General features: G+C 35.8%; 1 long non-coding RNA gene and 1 pseudogene across 1 annotated transcript; both read right to left on the bottom strand.

The window, feature by feature from the left end:
- Window positions 1–7,255: 7,255 nt before the first annotated feature.
- Window positions 7,256–8,514, bottom strand: LOC122074922 (annotated as a pseudogene).
- A 4,768-nt stretch (window positions 8,515–13,282) lies between these two features.
- Window positions 13,283–15,930, bottom strand: LOC122074923. The gene is made up of 2 exons (XR_006139091.1): window positions 15,659–15,930; window positions 13,283–13,700 (listed from the first exon to the last, which is right to left on the bottom strand). It is a non-coding gene; the product is annotated as an uncharacterized LOC122074923 (long non-coding RNA).
- Between the last annotated feature and the right edge of the window lie 600 nt (window positions 15,931–16,530).

Below are 16,530 nucleotides of genomic sequence, written 5' to 3'. Positions count from 1 at the left end.
AGGGGTGGCTAGGAGTACTAAGTTGGTCCCTAGAGAGACTTGGTAGTGGGATGTTGAGGTCTAGGCTACCATCAAAACTAAGAAGGATAATTTTATAATTTTGCAAAGGACTGGGGAAGTTGAAGATAAAGAAAGATATAAGGCCATTAGGAACGAGGCAAGAAAGATTGTGAGAAAAGCAAGGGTAAGAAAATATGATGGCTTCTGTAGTAATTTAAATACCAAGGATGCGGAAAAGGCTATCAATAAGATAGCTAAAATCCAAGAAAGGAAGAGTATGGATCTCGACCAAGTCCGATGTATTAAGAATGAGGATGGAAGAGTGCTTGTGAAGGATGAAGACATAAAGAGGAGATGGGATGAGTATTTTTGTAACTTGCTTAATAGAGACAATCCTAATAGGAGTGGTTCGAGTAGCCTGCCCCACAATAGGAATCATAGGTATGTACGCAAGATAGGAGAGACTAAGGTTAAAAAATCCCTAAGGAAGATGAAAGTAGGGAAGACACTATGCCCGGATGAGGTCCCAATTGAAGTGTGGAAGAGTTTGGGACCACGTGGAGTTGTTTGGTTGACCAGGTTGTTTAACAAGATTATGAACACGAATAAGATGCCTGATGAGTGGAGGAGAAGCATTATTATCTCAATATGCAAAAATAAAGGTGATATTCAAAGCTGCAATAACTATAGAGGCATAAAACTTATGAGTCATACTATGAAACTATGGGAGAAGGTAATAGAAGTTCACTTAAGAAGAGAAACTAATATCTCAGGGAACCTATTCAGTTTTATGCCTAGAAGATTCACTACAGAAGCGATCTACCTTCTTAGGAGGCTTATGAAAAAAGCCAAAACCTACAAAAGGGATCTTCATATGGTCTTCATTGACCTAGAAAATGACTACAATAGGGTTCCCAGAGATCTAATCTAGTAGGTTTTAGAGAGAAAGAAGTGTTAAGTAAATACGTGGACATACTTAAAGACATGTATGGAGATGTGGTTACTAGTGTGAGATCTGTGGGAGGCCAAGGTGTTGAGTTCCCGATTAATATCGGGTTACATCAGGGATCCACATTAAGCCCTTACCTATTTACACTGGTCATGGATGAATTAACTAGGAATATTCAAGGAGAGGTCCTGTGGTGCATGCTTTTTGTAAATGATATTGTACTAATTGGTGAAACAGTGCTAAAGATTAATGATGAGTTGGAACTATGGAGATATACTCTGGAATCGAGAGACCTTAAAAATAAGTAAAACAAAGACGGAGTATATGAAGTGTAACTTCAGTTCGATTGAGGATTGCTAGCGAGGAAGTGAAAATTAAGGGAAGAGAGATCCCATAATGTGATTGTTTCAGATATCTGGGCTCTACGTTAAACAAAGAAGGTGTGATTGATGATGATGTTTCCCACGGAATCAAAGTAGGATGGATGAAATGGAAAGGGGCATCTGGTGTGTTGTGCGATCAACGTATTCCTCTAAAGCTTAAAGAAAAATTCTACAAGACAGCCATAAGACCAGTTATGATGTATGGTGCAGAATGTTAGGCAGTCAAGAAGAGTAACATAGATAAGTTGAGTGGGGCTGAGATGAGGATGTCAAGATGGATATGCAGAAAATCCCTTAGAGATGGAATAAGGAATGGCCAGGTTAGAACGGATTTAGGAGTTGCACCAATTCAGGATAAGCTCAGAGAATGTCAGTTACGATGGTTTGGGCATCTCCAAAGGAGGCCCTTGGATGCCTTAATACGAAGGAGTGACCATTTGCAGATGAATGGAGCTAAGAGGGCTAGGGGCAGGCCAAAAATGATTATTGATGAGTTAGTTAAAAGAGACATGCAGAAGTTAAGTCTTTACCCTAATATAGCATCTAACAGAGCTGCCTGAAGGGCTAGGATTTGAGTTGCCGATTGTTTGTAAGTGGGATATCCCAAAGTGTTTTTTTTTTTGGTGTGCGGATCCATGTAGCCGACCCCATTTAGTTGGTATAAGGCTATGCTTTGTTGTTGTTGTTGTTGTAGGAATAGGTCCACATGTCAAAATTCCAAGAATGTGACCCATTCGGTCAAACCTGACCATTTTGTCCAGTCAATAGGCCAGCCTATCATGTTAGAACTCTCTAGCCTATTGAGCCAGATTTGTTCTTCTTGAGTTTTTTTAGTCCCTTTTTATTACTAACCCTTATGAAAGGTTAATAAATACCTATTGGCCCACTTTTCTTGCTGTTTCTTCCAACATTGTTGGCAGAAGGCACAGGTACATGTTGGGTCATTCTTTCCTTCCTGGCACTCTACTGCTACCATCCAAGCTAGTGTTGGCCTCTCCAGCCTATTACTTTTTTCTGTTCACAGTCAATGTAAAGAGGTGAGATTTGGGGTGTTATACTTGGTCTTGTAGAATCTGAATTCTTTAAGTGGGCACTGGTTCTCTACTTCCCTTGGTGCTGTGATCTCTACCTGCATGGATTGTGTAGATTTTAATACATATACCCTTGCATGAGAATTATTCTATTGATATCAGTAATATGAGACAGTTTTGAATTAAAGTAGCTAGCAAACCTGGTTGGTGTCCTCCATGTGATCAAGCCAATCGTGTATCATGAACAAAATTCAAGAAGCCATGATCACGTTAAATTGCTTCGCCATGTCTATGAACTTTCTTCAGGCTAGAAGTTTTATGGCCACCACCATTGGATTTTGGCTTTAGTAGCTATACAATGCCAACAGAACAATAATCAGTAACAAATGGATGGTACGATGTAAACACAGAGAGAGAGAGAGAGAGAGAGAGAGAAGAATTAAATGTGGCATACACCTTGAGGGGTGCCAACAAGAAAATCCCTTTATATTTTCTATTCACCCAAAAAAAAAAAAAAAAAAAAAAAAAAAACAGAAGAAGAAGAAAATACCTTATAAAATAAAAATAGCATGTAGTTGTTTCCATCTTATGAAAAATTGAAGGGATTAAGTTCTATATGACTTCGTTTGGTTGCAAGGGGAATTAAAGGAAAGGGAAGCGAAATTTTCTAACTTAAACTATAAGCTTTTGCAATCATAGCCCATATGACTATATTAATAACATAAAATCATTCCATATTTGATTATTTCGACTTTGCATCTAATTCCCTTTGATATGAAATGTAAAATAAAAATTACATGTAAGTTTTATCATTATTAAATATGGTAAGAAATTTATGTAGTTTGTCCAATCATATATAGGGTAATGATTACAAAATTTTCTCTTATAGATTTTAAATTTTTACTTCCTTTCCCTTTAATTTTCCTTGCTACCAAACATAGCCTATTTAATTGCATAGTGTAAGATAATGTCTCATGTCTCTCTCTCTCTCCTTCCACAATATAGGGACAAATATATAATTCCTTAAGAGGGAGAAGAGGGAGGAATAGGAATTAAATCAAAATGTAATGAGGAAGATGAGACACTGTTATTAAAAGGCAAGGCAATTTGTTTCGCCAGTTGACAGGGCTGACAATCAAGAGATTCATTCTGAATAGAACCTAACTAGACACTTGAAATTATTTTGTAATAGATATAGAGAGGGATGACCCAGTCGAGAATGCCATATGCTCAAAGGTGTACTGGGTGTCATAGAGGCTGCAAACTAAATGAAGGAGGGGAGGCAAAGATATGTGAGTTCAAACAGGTGTCCCACTTTATGGTCGGTCCCAGGAATCTATCCTGTTCGAGGATCTTGCACATAGCAACCATTGTTAGAGAAATGAACATAAAAACCAAGATTACATAACTGTCCTACAAAGTTAAGATTTAAGTTAAGTTTTGGAATTAAATATGTATTAGGTAGGGATAGGTTAGTCGTGGAAACATGACCTATATGGCTAACATGCATACAAGAGCCATCAATAGTATGAATGACATGTTTTGATGAATTCAAGGACTTAGAGGGAAAGAGAGCAGAATTTGTAGTCATATGGTTGCAACAAGCTGAGTCAAGAAACCAAGAGGAAGTGTCACCTTGAAGGACGGAGAATGCAGTGGAGGGAGAGGAGCCGGGGGTAGACAAAACTAGTTTTAGAATAGCCTCAATATCCCCTAGGGAAATGGAAGGAGAGGCAAAGGGCTCAGAAGAGGTTTCCTCAAGGGCAGCAACTGCAACAGTGTTTTGAACTCTATTCTGTTGAGGGAATCTGGTTGGATTGCCATTGAAGGAAGGACGTTGGGATGGTGGACCTCGGTTTTGGCACCTATAGCATTCCTCAATTGTATGACCCTTTCAATGACAATATCTGCAATATTTTGGTTTGGTGGGACTAGGAGCAGCAAGAACAATATCAGGGCATTGAGGCTTGAAAGTACCAAGTCTGGTTTCTTCAGAAAGAAGTTCTACAACAGCACTTTCAAGATTAGGCAAGGGCTTGCAGTGCAATAAAGTGGCACGATCAGGCTCAAACCTATCACTTAGAGCCATGAGAAATTGCATAAGGCAAAGTTGGTCTCGATAAGCATGGAATTTGTTACCATCTTTGGGGTTATCCCATGTAGGCTCAGAAAGGACAAGTTGATCCCAAACAAACTGCATTTGAGTAAGAAAGTCATTGATGGACTGGCCAGGTTCTTGCTTCTTACGGTGATCACCCAAAAGCTGATACTGATGAACAAGATCAGCAGTGGTGTACCAATTGGCAAGGAGGTCCTAAATTTTTTTTGCCGTTTCATATTGGCCCAACTGAAGATGGATCAAGGCAGTCGAAATATTGCGAATCCAAGTAAGAATATGATGATTCTTGCTATCCGAGTCTTCAAGACACTCAAGAAATTTATCGTTCCTCTTGTCGGTTGTTTTTTTGAGTTCACTGATGTCACCAATGATAATAAGCCATAGCTTTCAGAAACTATGCATAGTTTGGGCCCAAGAGGGATATTGAATAAAGTAGGAGAAAAGAATTGAGAAGTGAGTGAAAGTAAAAAAAAAAAAAGGTGATGATGGAGGTTTAAATAGTAACAAGATAAATAAAATGAAGAGAATACGTAAGAAGGAAACAAATGAGAAGGTGATGATGATGTAAATAGTGGAGGTGATGAAAATATAGAAAAGTGATGGTGATGGGAATAGTGAATGTGATTAAAATATAGGAAAGGGAACAAGAGATTTCAAAATGAAAATATGGTAGAACGTGGGATGGTTGGAAAATTGGAAAAGCCCCTACGGACTATGGGGGTCGGTGATGGAACGGTAATTGCGGGTGTGTGAGGTGGGAGCTCGTCGCGAGGCTGAGTGCAGTAGCAGAGGCAGATGCAAATAATAAGCAAGAATCCTTGCAAGGACAAGGACTTGTGGTGACAATCGTGTAAGACTCAGATCCCTACGGGGGCAGCCGCGTCAAGGTTGCAGCGATTGAGCAAGTTCAAAGACAGGAAGATGTAAAACTCAAAGTATCACGGACTTGGTGTCATAGATGATTGCAACTGCTGGATGCTTATAGCCGTCAGATGTTGGAGTCCGTTTGGTGGGAGATTGAAGCTGGTTGCAAGATTGCAGCGGATCTTGCAAGCAGGGTGCTAGCAATGATACCTTTCCAAATGGAGATACAAGGTGAGCTAATAGCTCATACCATGATAGAAGTGATAGAAGATTGTAAATCCCAGTGTATTTCCATTATAGTAGAGTAGGTCATTTATACATGAGACTATACATGAAAGTCAATATATAGTTGGAACTACCATCCTAACATTAAATGCTAACATTAATTCTAATGTACAGAAAGTCAATATTGACAACTAATATTATCAACCAATGGGATTGGTAGCCTAGTGGTGAAAATGCCCTCAATCCATCACCGCTCGAGTTGACTGGCTGTGGGTTCGAATCTTGGCGTGACCACTATCGCCCATTGGTCCTGCGGAAGCACTACTTGCCGTACTGGGGCTTGTCCTGGGGTTATGATCACTATCATGGAGCACCCTTTTGCATTACCAGAAAAAAAAAAAGACAACTAATATTATCAGCCTCATTTAAATCCACGAATGTCAGTAATAATTCCAGCAGTAGTAGCATCAACAGTAGTGGTAGTTCTCAAACTGATACTCATATTAGAGCGGGTAAAGATCCCAGAATCTGGTCTGATCTAGATTTTTTTTTTTTTCTGATTCTGATTCTGTTCTATTTTGATTTTAAAATCTATATATTCGGCATCAATCGATCAGATATCAAGTCTGTTTCTGGGGTAAAAATTCAAACTAATCACACAAGACTCACTGGGTAATTTTATCTCACACATCCGTAAGATCTAATCTCCTTTCAGTCTCAAGCAAATTCTAGATTATCAAATCACAAATCTTCTCGTATCCTAATCTATTTCCTCTCTTTTTTTGAAGTGAAAATCTAAATATCCTATTCACAGGTCTAATTTTGTTATTATCTTCAAAATCCCAAGAAAAAATGAAGATTTGTTTTTTTTTTTTCAATTGCGTTTTCTCTTCTCAGAACTCAGAATACCAATGCTTCAAATGCGAATGTGAGCTTTGTTTACTGAAGAAATCTAATACGAACCAACCGCTTTCTTGGGTAAAAGATCTATAGAATTTCCGATCAAACTAATCGACTACTCTCATGAGAGAGATCGCTCGCATACCGTGAAAGCATAGAAATCTCCAAATGGAGTTGGAATTGATTTTACATCCCCAGGGTCAAAACCCATTAATCGGGTGGGTCAAAATGTAGACCCACATAATAATGGAACCAAGGGAGTGAAACTGGCCGCGCAACATCTTCACCGTCGAACTTCATAGTGCTAGATATCGTGTGCAGACTTCCTCACTGCACTTCACCGCATGACGCCATCGCTGCAGAAGATGTTTTTCCGACAAGCGCACGGCACAATTTTCGACCCAACAATTCCAATTTTAACCACGCTCTATTCTTGTTCAAAGTTGAATTTTTTAGCATTATAATGGATGTGGTTCCAATCACATGGACCACACTAATATATTCCATATTGTAATAGATTATGATTTGGTAAAAATGTCAGCAGTATTAGAAAGTCTTTCAGATCTTAAAATATTAAGATTATTTTTGTCTTAAAAAATAATTTGACTTCTTAGCAATGGGATCTTTAGGTACACGTATACTTGGAAGTGAATTTGAAGAATAGTTTTGAAAAGTAGGGATTTGTGAATCTTAGGATAAAATGATGAACCTCAACGTACAATGAAGGAAAACTTCTCTCTAAGTTGCTCGTTAGAAACTAGAGGAGTGAATATTAAAGAAGCTCTTTTAAAGGTCAAAGTTTATCTCAACTTCTAGAACTTCAGATTTGAGTTCTTACATCTCACAAATCAAAGTTGAAATGAAAAATTGAAATTCTAGGGGGACATTCCAGTGCAAAAGCTTTTCTCATTTTCTAATTTCTGTCTAAGAAACACATGAGAGAGAGAGATTATTTAGCAGCATTACGCTTAATTGTTCTCCCTCATAGTCTAGAGCTTGGAAGTAAAAACATTAGAGAAAATAAAATTTGGCAGGTAAGGTTGTCACCAGTTGACACCCCTAATTGGGAACAACAGTCCTCATAATACTGAACACAAGCTTGCACAGTTGAAGGGTTTCCACCATAGCATTCAATGGAATTGATGGCATGGATCGTCTCCCCAAATCCTTTGCCAGAAGTTATTTTCCAGTGACAATTATTCATCTAGAACCACAATGCCGTCTTGAAAGAAATCTCAACGTCGTTTGCCACAATTTCAGGTTCATTTTGACCATTGAAACTAGGAGTAATTTTGTCACCAGCAGCCCCGTAATTATAGTTCCATGAAAGCTAGAGCTGTCCATGACCATAGTACCCCTTGCCGGATACACAAGGGTACTGTGTATTTGTCGAGTCACAATAATCCTTGGAGGCACCATCTATCTCTTCAATGTAACAGAAATCTATACATGTCCACAAAAAGAAGGCATAAGCTTAGAACTAAGGTCTTCTACAATAGATTAAAGTTAAAACTGCATAATAATTTAAAAAATAAATAAATAAATAAATAACAAGCTCACACTACAATCTTCCAAAGGGCATTAGGGTTTAGTGTGCATAATTAGAAGATATGAAAATGAAATTGTGCAAAACTCACGTCCAGTCTCATGGGTGACATAAGCAAAAAAGGCAGCAATCTCACGCTTAGAGTCGTCATATAGGCCGACTGTGCCAAAGTGAGTATAAGAATCGAGTGCATTGAGAAATGCATCTCTGGTGTAGAAACTCCTACCAACGCAGGATGTGGGGGACTGATTAATTATGTTATCAAAGAAATCTTGTGTCACAACATCAGCCACCACAAGATCATTGCTAGGTAATTCATAACAAGGACCCTCTTGGCATCCGTCACTACAATATTCTTCAGTGGTGCCGCAATACTCCCACTTGCTACAGCAAAGGTTGGGTGCATAGCCACAACCCTCACTCAAGATGGATTCCAGAAACCTACCGGCTACAACTCCGACCAAAGTTATTGCTAATAGAAATAGAGGGAGTAACATTTTTAGAGCAGGACCCATTTAGACTTGAGAGAGAATGATAAAAGATGCAAATGTGCATGGGATGGATGAGTAAACAACTTAGTAGAAGTAAGGATATTTATAGTGTTTCTAAGGCCTAACCAACCTTGAGTTAAGAGTGATAGAAGGTATCGACGGAAGCGATTCGGATTGTCCTATCGGTAGGGTCGGTCAATCAACAAATAATCAATACGAGGGTTTTGATCATTACTTAAAACTCCACAAGTGCAGAGCTTCCATGCGATCTTAGCCCTTTCGTAATGAGTCCTTCCCACACGTACAACTTTGCTTTCCCTTGGATCCAAGCTCCTCTATAAAAGTTAGGGTTTTCAAAAACCCCGATCATCATACTCAATCACTTAAAGAGCCAGAGAGAGAGAGAGAGAGAGGGAGATGGGAGAGGTGCTTTCAAGAGGAGTGTGAGCACCGTGAGAACTGTTCTCTCGTTTTTTTCATGTTGTTTTGGTTAACCAATCTCATGTCTTCTTGGCCTAATCAGAATCCCCTATTAGTTAGTGTTTTAGTAACATCCAACTAAGTAATGTGACTCCTGTTGGGAACCAACAACTAAACCAAAACCAATCTTATCATAAAAGATAAGATCAAATTTATTAAGAAAATAAATAATATAAAATTCTTTTTCCTAACAATCTCTTCCATCCTAATATGAGATCTCATCTCATATGAGGATCCAAAATCTTAGATCACAAAAAGAATTCATGACCATTAAAATGTTGTACATATAGGTTAAACTTATAGGAAAGGGGTAGGATCCCATTGGGATTTCACCTAGCATGCTATGTATCTTAACCATACTATATTCATAATACATGGTTAATCAACACATGTGATGCCAGGTAGATGTAACAATCATTATCCAATTGAAGTAAATTATTACGCATCAATTCCTCTATAATACAATATCACATCATAAACTATAAAGCATGTGTATACTGTCATATCCCCAGTCTATAGAAAATTTTTCAAAGATTCTGTAATTTTGATTGGACCAAAGAAAATATTTTTCAAAATTATTTAAGAAAATAAATATTAATAAATAATATTGATTTTAAAAATTTTGTAAACTATTTACAAAAATGTTACCGGTATTAGATTTATGTCCAATCAAGTACAGTCATTCTCTCTCCTTGATATTCTCCCAATAAAGGTAGTGGATTCCTTGTTAGGAATTTCTTTGGAATACGACCAAACAATATAATCATGTACACCGATATATAGTCAAGGAGACATCAATTGTTCATACACCAAAACTCATAATGTGTGATCGCATCGATAAGAACCCCTCAGGTCAAAGGATTGATCGTATACTACTCATGAGAATTTTATTTCAAATTTACAGACAGTAACACACACTTAAAATTTTTTCATATGATCCGGTTCAATGTACACACTGTATAATTGCACTTGTGCCCTGGAATCTCCATTTCTAGGTACACATAATACGATGACCATTTACACAGGATGTCCAGTCCCATCCCTAGTCGTGAATAATTTCAGGTTAAAACCTAAGGACTTACCAAGGTCTGTTATTTAAATCATGTAAATTAATTTATATAATTTTCATATAAATATGGATTGATGATGGAAATTTTTTAACAAACTCCCATTTGTATATTAAAGGCCATCAAGTTGTCTTATATGTTCTCAACATATTCACATTCTACATTAATCCCTTAGTAAAGAGATTTGAAAAAACTATTCCTTTGAGCTAATTTTATCAGCTGTCTGGATTAATCTTTCTACAGGATGCAACTTGAATTTCCTATTCAAGTGTAAAACATTCTTATTATCATATAACTGGACAATAAGTAGTTTTACAAGCCTATTAATAGTCTCTTGTTTAGTCAAGAACTTTTATCAACTAAGCAACTCGACTAATTGCCAAACATTCCACTACTATAGTAAAATCAAAGATAAATTACTCTTTAGAACTATTCTAAAATATAATACTATCACTTAAATGTAAAACTTTAAATATTATGGATTACCTGTTACATTTGTCAAATTTTTAAATAATCGAATATTACTTAGATTAACAAGTAGTAACATTACGAACTCAGGTCTACTTCTCAATAATTCTCAATTACTAAAGGTTGACAGCATCCAACTATTTTATCTTGAAAAATTTTGTATTCTCATTAAACACATGGTCCATCCAAAAATTGATCAAAACAAACAATTTGTTATTTGATAAAAAATGAATGTTTCCGATAACAGAAACTCTCAAAAGATCAATTAGATCTCAATGATATGCACTATTCTCTTTGCTATTATATGTCAGTACTTTTTTAAGATATTAATAGTTGAATCAGTGACTATCACAATGTGCATCTGTCAACAATGAAACCCTGAGGGTTTACCATTCATTAATAATTATGATTTGAATTTTTTCTTTCTTTCAACTTTTTCTTTCATCTTTATAAATATCCACTTACATCCAATGGGCATATGCCTTATAGTAGGTCTATAAAAATTTATACTTGGTAAGAATGAAAAGAGACTATTCTAAAGCTTAATTTTCTATTATCTTCTGTGTTTACATCCTTTACAGTCTCAACAAAAGTCTGTTTGATTCTGAAGAACCATACTTATTTGTAGAACTTTTCTACATAGTCATCCTCCTTTATAAGGAAGGTATAATTAATAGGAAGTTTAATTATCCTCCTACGACATTGAGACTTTCAAAGATGTTTCACAAAACATGTGAGTTACAAGCATCGATTTAGTTAGAACACATAGAACTATTCTATGTCTCCAGAAATATATCACAACGTAATATAATTCTCTTAAAGAAAATTCAAGCAAATAGGATTATCAAACCCTATGTAATTTATTATTGTATTTTATCTTATCTGTCAACCGCATTTGTATTTAAGCTAAACGGTCCCTATACCTTAAGAAATTATAGAATAAGCTTTCGCATATTTTATTATTCAAAAGGCTTCTTAGGTACAAATTTAGATAGATACTTATTCAAAATAAATACTTCTATTTTAAAAATACAATACTAATAAAACAGTTGTCAAGCATTGTCTTACAATGTCCAATTCGATCTTTTATTACATCATACAATATGATATATCTGGGTATCTTAATTAGAGATCTTATACTGTTTTATATAATCCAAAGAATATATGATAAATATTCTCATTTGATCTAATTAAAAGTTAATACTCATACCTTTGTTAGATAGAATATTTACGGGATGATCTACATTAGTATAAATTAACTCCAAAACACAAATAGCTCTACAGTCTTTTTAGAAAAATATTTGGTTATATGTCCTCATAAATAGGACTTATAAGTTGACATAGGATTTTTCTTCAGACATTCACTAGAGACTTATCTCTCCCAACTTATAAATTATATCAAATCTATACAACCTTACAACAAGCGCCAAAAGTGTGAAGTTAACTAAAGCACACATGAAAACTTTTTTTTATTTTTTCATTACCATATCATGGTAACTACTCTAGTCCCGATTAAAAGATGATTTTTAATTTTCATAAAATATTCTTTTCATATTTAAATTATATAATTAGTTTATAAATATGTATGAATAATCGAAGTCTATACATATCATGCGGCTGTCGGTCATACCGACACAATTTATCCAAACAGGACAAGTGTTTGAAAATTTTCATCTAACTATTTTCATAGGGTGGCTAGGTAAAACCGACAATTCTTTGTATCATGCTTTCCCATAGTACTTGAAATATGGGTCACACCTATGCATTTGTTCTTGTTTTGACCATTGGGCATTAAACATGAAGAGAAAATTACAAATGCCATTACTATTGCCCTAAATTTTCATAAACAAAAGTTTCCATCAATTAAGTTAGATGTAGTCAGTGACATGGTTAAGACATTGAAATAAGTATCCATGACTAACTTAAGGGATTTCAATCTCATAGAGTGACTTATCATTATTATGACATAGTCAAAAATTAGAAAACTTTAAGTCATCTTGGGTAATATGATAGACCTTAGTTGACGATCAATGAGCATCTTTAGTTTACTCATCAAACATTTCCTTAGCATCCTCATCATGTCTATAACCCTTGGCAATTTATAAAGAGTATTATAGAGTCAACTAGGGAAAGAGTATTATCTCTTAGGATAAACTGATTTACTCAAATACAAGTATGAGTAAATAGTCTTATCCATCCCAAATAATTAGATTAGACAAATGATCAACATTATAATAATTAATAGGTTAGTGATGGTAAAATGGATAAGGGACGAAGCTTAATCAATAGTTTCTTACACCTTAAACTTTCGTCAAAGCTTTGGGGTGTGAATTAGAATAATTCAAACCTTACATGCACAACTTAGCCTATAGGAGTTCATTACATACTTGTTGATTGACTGGACTGATTTTGTTCATCACAAAAACTTTCAATAATTTTGACTACCTGAGTACCGTATCCATTCCTATCGGCTGATATATACTCAGGTCAAGTGTATACCCATCATCTTAGAGTGAATCATGGCATCGAGCTTGTGTCTACTAACGCAGTACACCTCTCACTGACCATGTCCTCTACTTATCACATAGCAGATGAATGTAGACTGTTCATTCATCAATCACAAGCATTATCCTATCGGCATTTGTCAGAATTGACCTATGAAACCTCTATTCTCATCGACCACGAAGATTATGAGAATCCCACCAATTAGGGCTTTCCATAACACACTTGCTTTATAATAAGGAAAATAGGAACGTATATACATAGATAATCATACACACATACGTTCAATGCATTGTTTATATGTATATAAACCAATCTTTACATCACAGATAATAAAGTAAGTATTTATGTTAAACAATTAAAATAAGCATCACATGTAAATTATTAACTATAGTGGTTATGGGATGGCATCCGGAGTCAAATTGACTTTGCATCTCATGCAAATTAATTTGATTCTAAGATGGGTGGGAGTAACATAGCCTCATTAGTTACTCCCACTCAACTTAGTTAAGTGGTAATGTAAATGAAAGTTACATGAAAATAACTATTACATTGGAATAATAAAATAAAAACATTTCATCTTGATCTTGGCCGCTTTCTCTAAGCAATCAACACCTCCAATCAACCCTTGATTAATTTCTTCAATCGTCTTACGATCATCATCACCGATTTTCTCTTGATCATCACATAAGAAAATAAAATCTTAATTCTGTTTTACATTTTCTTTATCAAAGAAATCTTAAGAAACCAACCCAACAATTGGGTTACCCAAGGGGAATACATCAGTTTATAAAAAAGATTGGATGAAAGAGAGAGAGAGTAAACAGATAATAGGAGATAAACTTCACAATCACATATATGCATGCCATTCATATAAAAATCCATTGACATGATTCATTTAAATCCCATAACCACTAATAAATGCATACATTTGATCTTTTCATTTCATTTAAAAACCACATTTTAAATTGTCAATTTTTGAAAATTATTTTCGCTTACATACATCTTATGTACATGAAAATATCGCACCCCAAGAACACAAACATTACATCATATGCAATTATACGGGTTCAGGGGCCCATGGGTCCACTAAGGTTTTAAAAAATCCAAAGAATATATAAATGTACAAATTAACTTAATGGACACTGTTTTCTGAAAACAGTACTTAACACTTTAAGTTACAGGCCTATTTTTGGCTCTATGCACAATGTAATATTCTTGGCCTATAGTGCAATCCACCTCTCTCTCTCTCTCACACACACACACACACACACTATCTCACTAAGATTTTAGTGAAATAGATTATTACATCTCAAGTAAAGTTATTCTTAAATTCTCAAGCAAAAGGCACATACAAGTTACTGGTTTTAACATTTTAAAGGTCCAAAATCAGGTTTGTAATGCCATGGGGTTCCCTTGAATTTCCAGAAAACTAAGAAAAAAGAACCATCTTAAAACTGCCTAATGGGCCACTGGTTTCCAAAACCAGTGCCAAAAAATTAAGCAATAGGCCCAACATAAGGTTTTAGATCATGGCCCAAAACAGTTTTGAATCCAAGTCCATAAAAATATAAAACAAAATATTTTTACAAAACTGGGCTTAAGACAATGGCTGAAATCTAATGTAGATTTTTAGAAAGGAACAAAAATAAAATAGGCTGAACTCCTTGGATCCCTGGGCACACCACTTGGGCCGGCTTGGGCTAAAACCCGTTGGGTCAGGCCAGTGGCTCTCAGTGTTTTAAAATTAAATTGTTATTATTTTGAAACAGAAACCAAGCCCAACAAAACTGTTTTGTTTTAATTTAAAATCCAAAAGCCCATTTGATATTAGGCAGTCCAACAAAAAAAAAAAAAAATCCATCATTTTAAAATCTAAGGCCAATATGATCCTTACACCAAAGGTTTCTTAAAACCTAACTATCTGATTCACCATCTTCGTCTTGCTCCTCCAACCCACGGCTATTGCCATGGCCAGTTTCATCGACAGTGACCAACCTAGAGAGGCAAGACAGAAAAGGCTACGGCCATGGCCATGGCTGTTTCAAGCATACAAAATAGGGGCTAGGGGTGAGAAGTGGTCATACCATGCCGCAAGAGCATGCAACACTCAGCTTGGGTGATGCAAAGCTTTCCAAATTAGAAATAAAATCTGAACAAACACTTTGCTGCCAAGCCTCGATGTGCCCAAAAGAAAAAATAAATAAATAAAACGCACACATAGATATTACACCCCAAAGTGTCCAATTAGTGTCGGTCAAATGGTGTCTAATGCGGGGCACCAAGGAAAATTGCAAGTTGGGGTGCCGCTGCAAAGGTGTGCAGGGCCAAGACCGGTGGAGTGGGGGCACCGCGAGGCTGCCTTGCGAGCGCCAAGCATCTCATGCCAAGTAAATGCCAAGCCGCAGGTTGGAAAAACTTACAAAACTTCTCAAGTTTAATTTTTTTTTTTAATTAAATGAAACATAAGGATCAATTTGATGCATGAATTCCATTAAAAGTATTGAAGGTCCCCCTTGGGTAGGGAGGTTCTAATACCATTGATAGACGGTATTGACGAAAGCGATTCGGATCGTCCTACTGGTAGGGTCGACCATTCAACAAATAATCAATACGAGGGTTTCGATCATTACCTGAAACTCCACAAGTGTAAAGTCTCCACGCGATCTTAGCCCTTTCCCAATAAATCCTTCCCACACGTACAACTTTGTGTTCTCTTGGATCCAATTTCTTCTACAATAGTCAGGATTTTCAAAAAACCTGATCATCATACTCGATCACTCAAAGAGCAAGAGAGAGAGAGGGAGATAGGAGAAACGTTTTCTAGAGGAGGGTGAACACCGTGAGAACTGTTCTCTCATTTTTTTCACGTTGTTTTGGTTAGCCAATCTCATGTATTCTTGGCCTAATCAAAATCCCTATTAGTTAGTGTTTTAGTAACATCAAACTAAGTAATGGATCTCCTGTTGAGAACCAACAATTAAAGTAAAACCAATCTTATCATAAAAGATAAGATCAAATTTATTAAGAAAATAAATAATATAAAATTATTTTTTTATTAATATAAAATTCTTTTTCCTAACAAAGAGTTTCATGTGAATAGCACTAGAAAATTTAATACGTGGAGCACGTGTTATGAAACTTATAAAATGTTGCCTTCCCTCGTTAGTGATGACAAAAGGAGCAATACTATACGAGTGCCACATGAAACATTATTCATCAAATTTTTAATAAAAATTAAAACAAAAAAAATAAAAAGTTTGTAACAATATTATCGGTACAGCCTTCATTGTATTCATAGGATAAATTGATAATAAGGTTTGAAGCTACTCCCATGACCATCCAGCCTGGTTACATTGATTTAACCACTTAACCATATCTCTATTATCCATCTACATTTCTATTTTTCAGTACCCTTTGTCCAACATATGTTGCAAATCCTACATAATGCTCTAGCTTTTTTGTGCCAATACATTTTTAAAATAAAAAAGGTGCATTTGTTTAT

The sequence above is a fragment of the Macadamia integrifolia genome, chromosome 3, assembly GCF_013358625.1.
Source record: "Macadamia integrifolia cultivar HAES 741 chromosome 3, SCU_Mint_v3, whole genome shotgun sequence".
In the NCBI taxonomy this organism is placed as follows: domain Eukaryota; kingdom Viridiplantae; phylum Streptophyta; class Magnoliopsida; order Proteales; family Proteaceae; genus Macadamia; species Macadamia integrifolia.
This window is presented reverse-complemented; position numbering and strand designations above follow the sequence as displayed.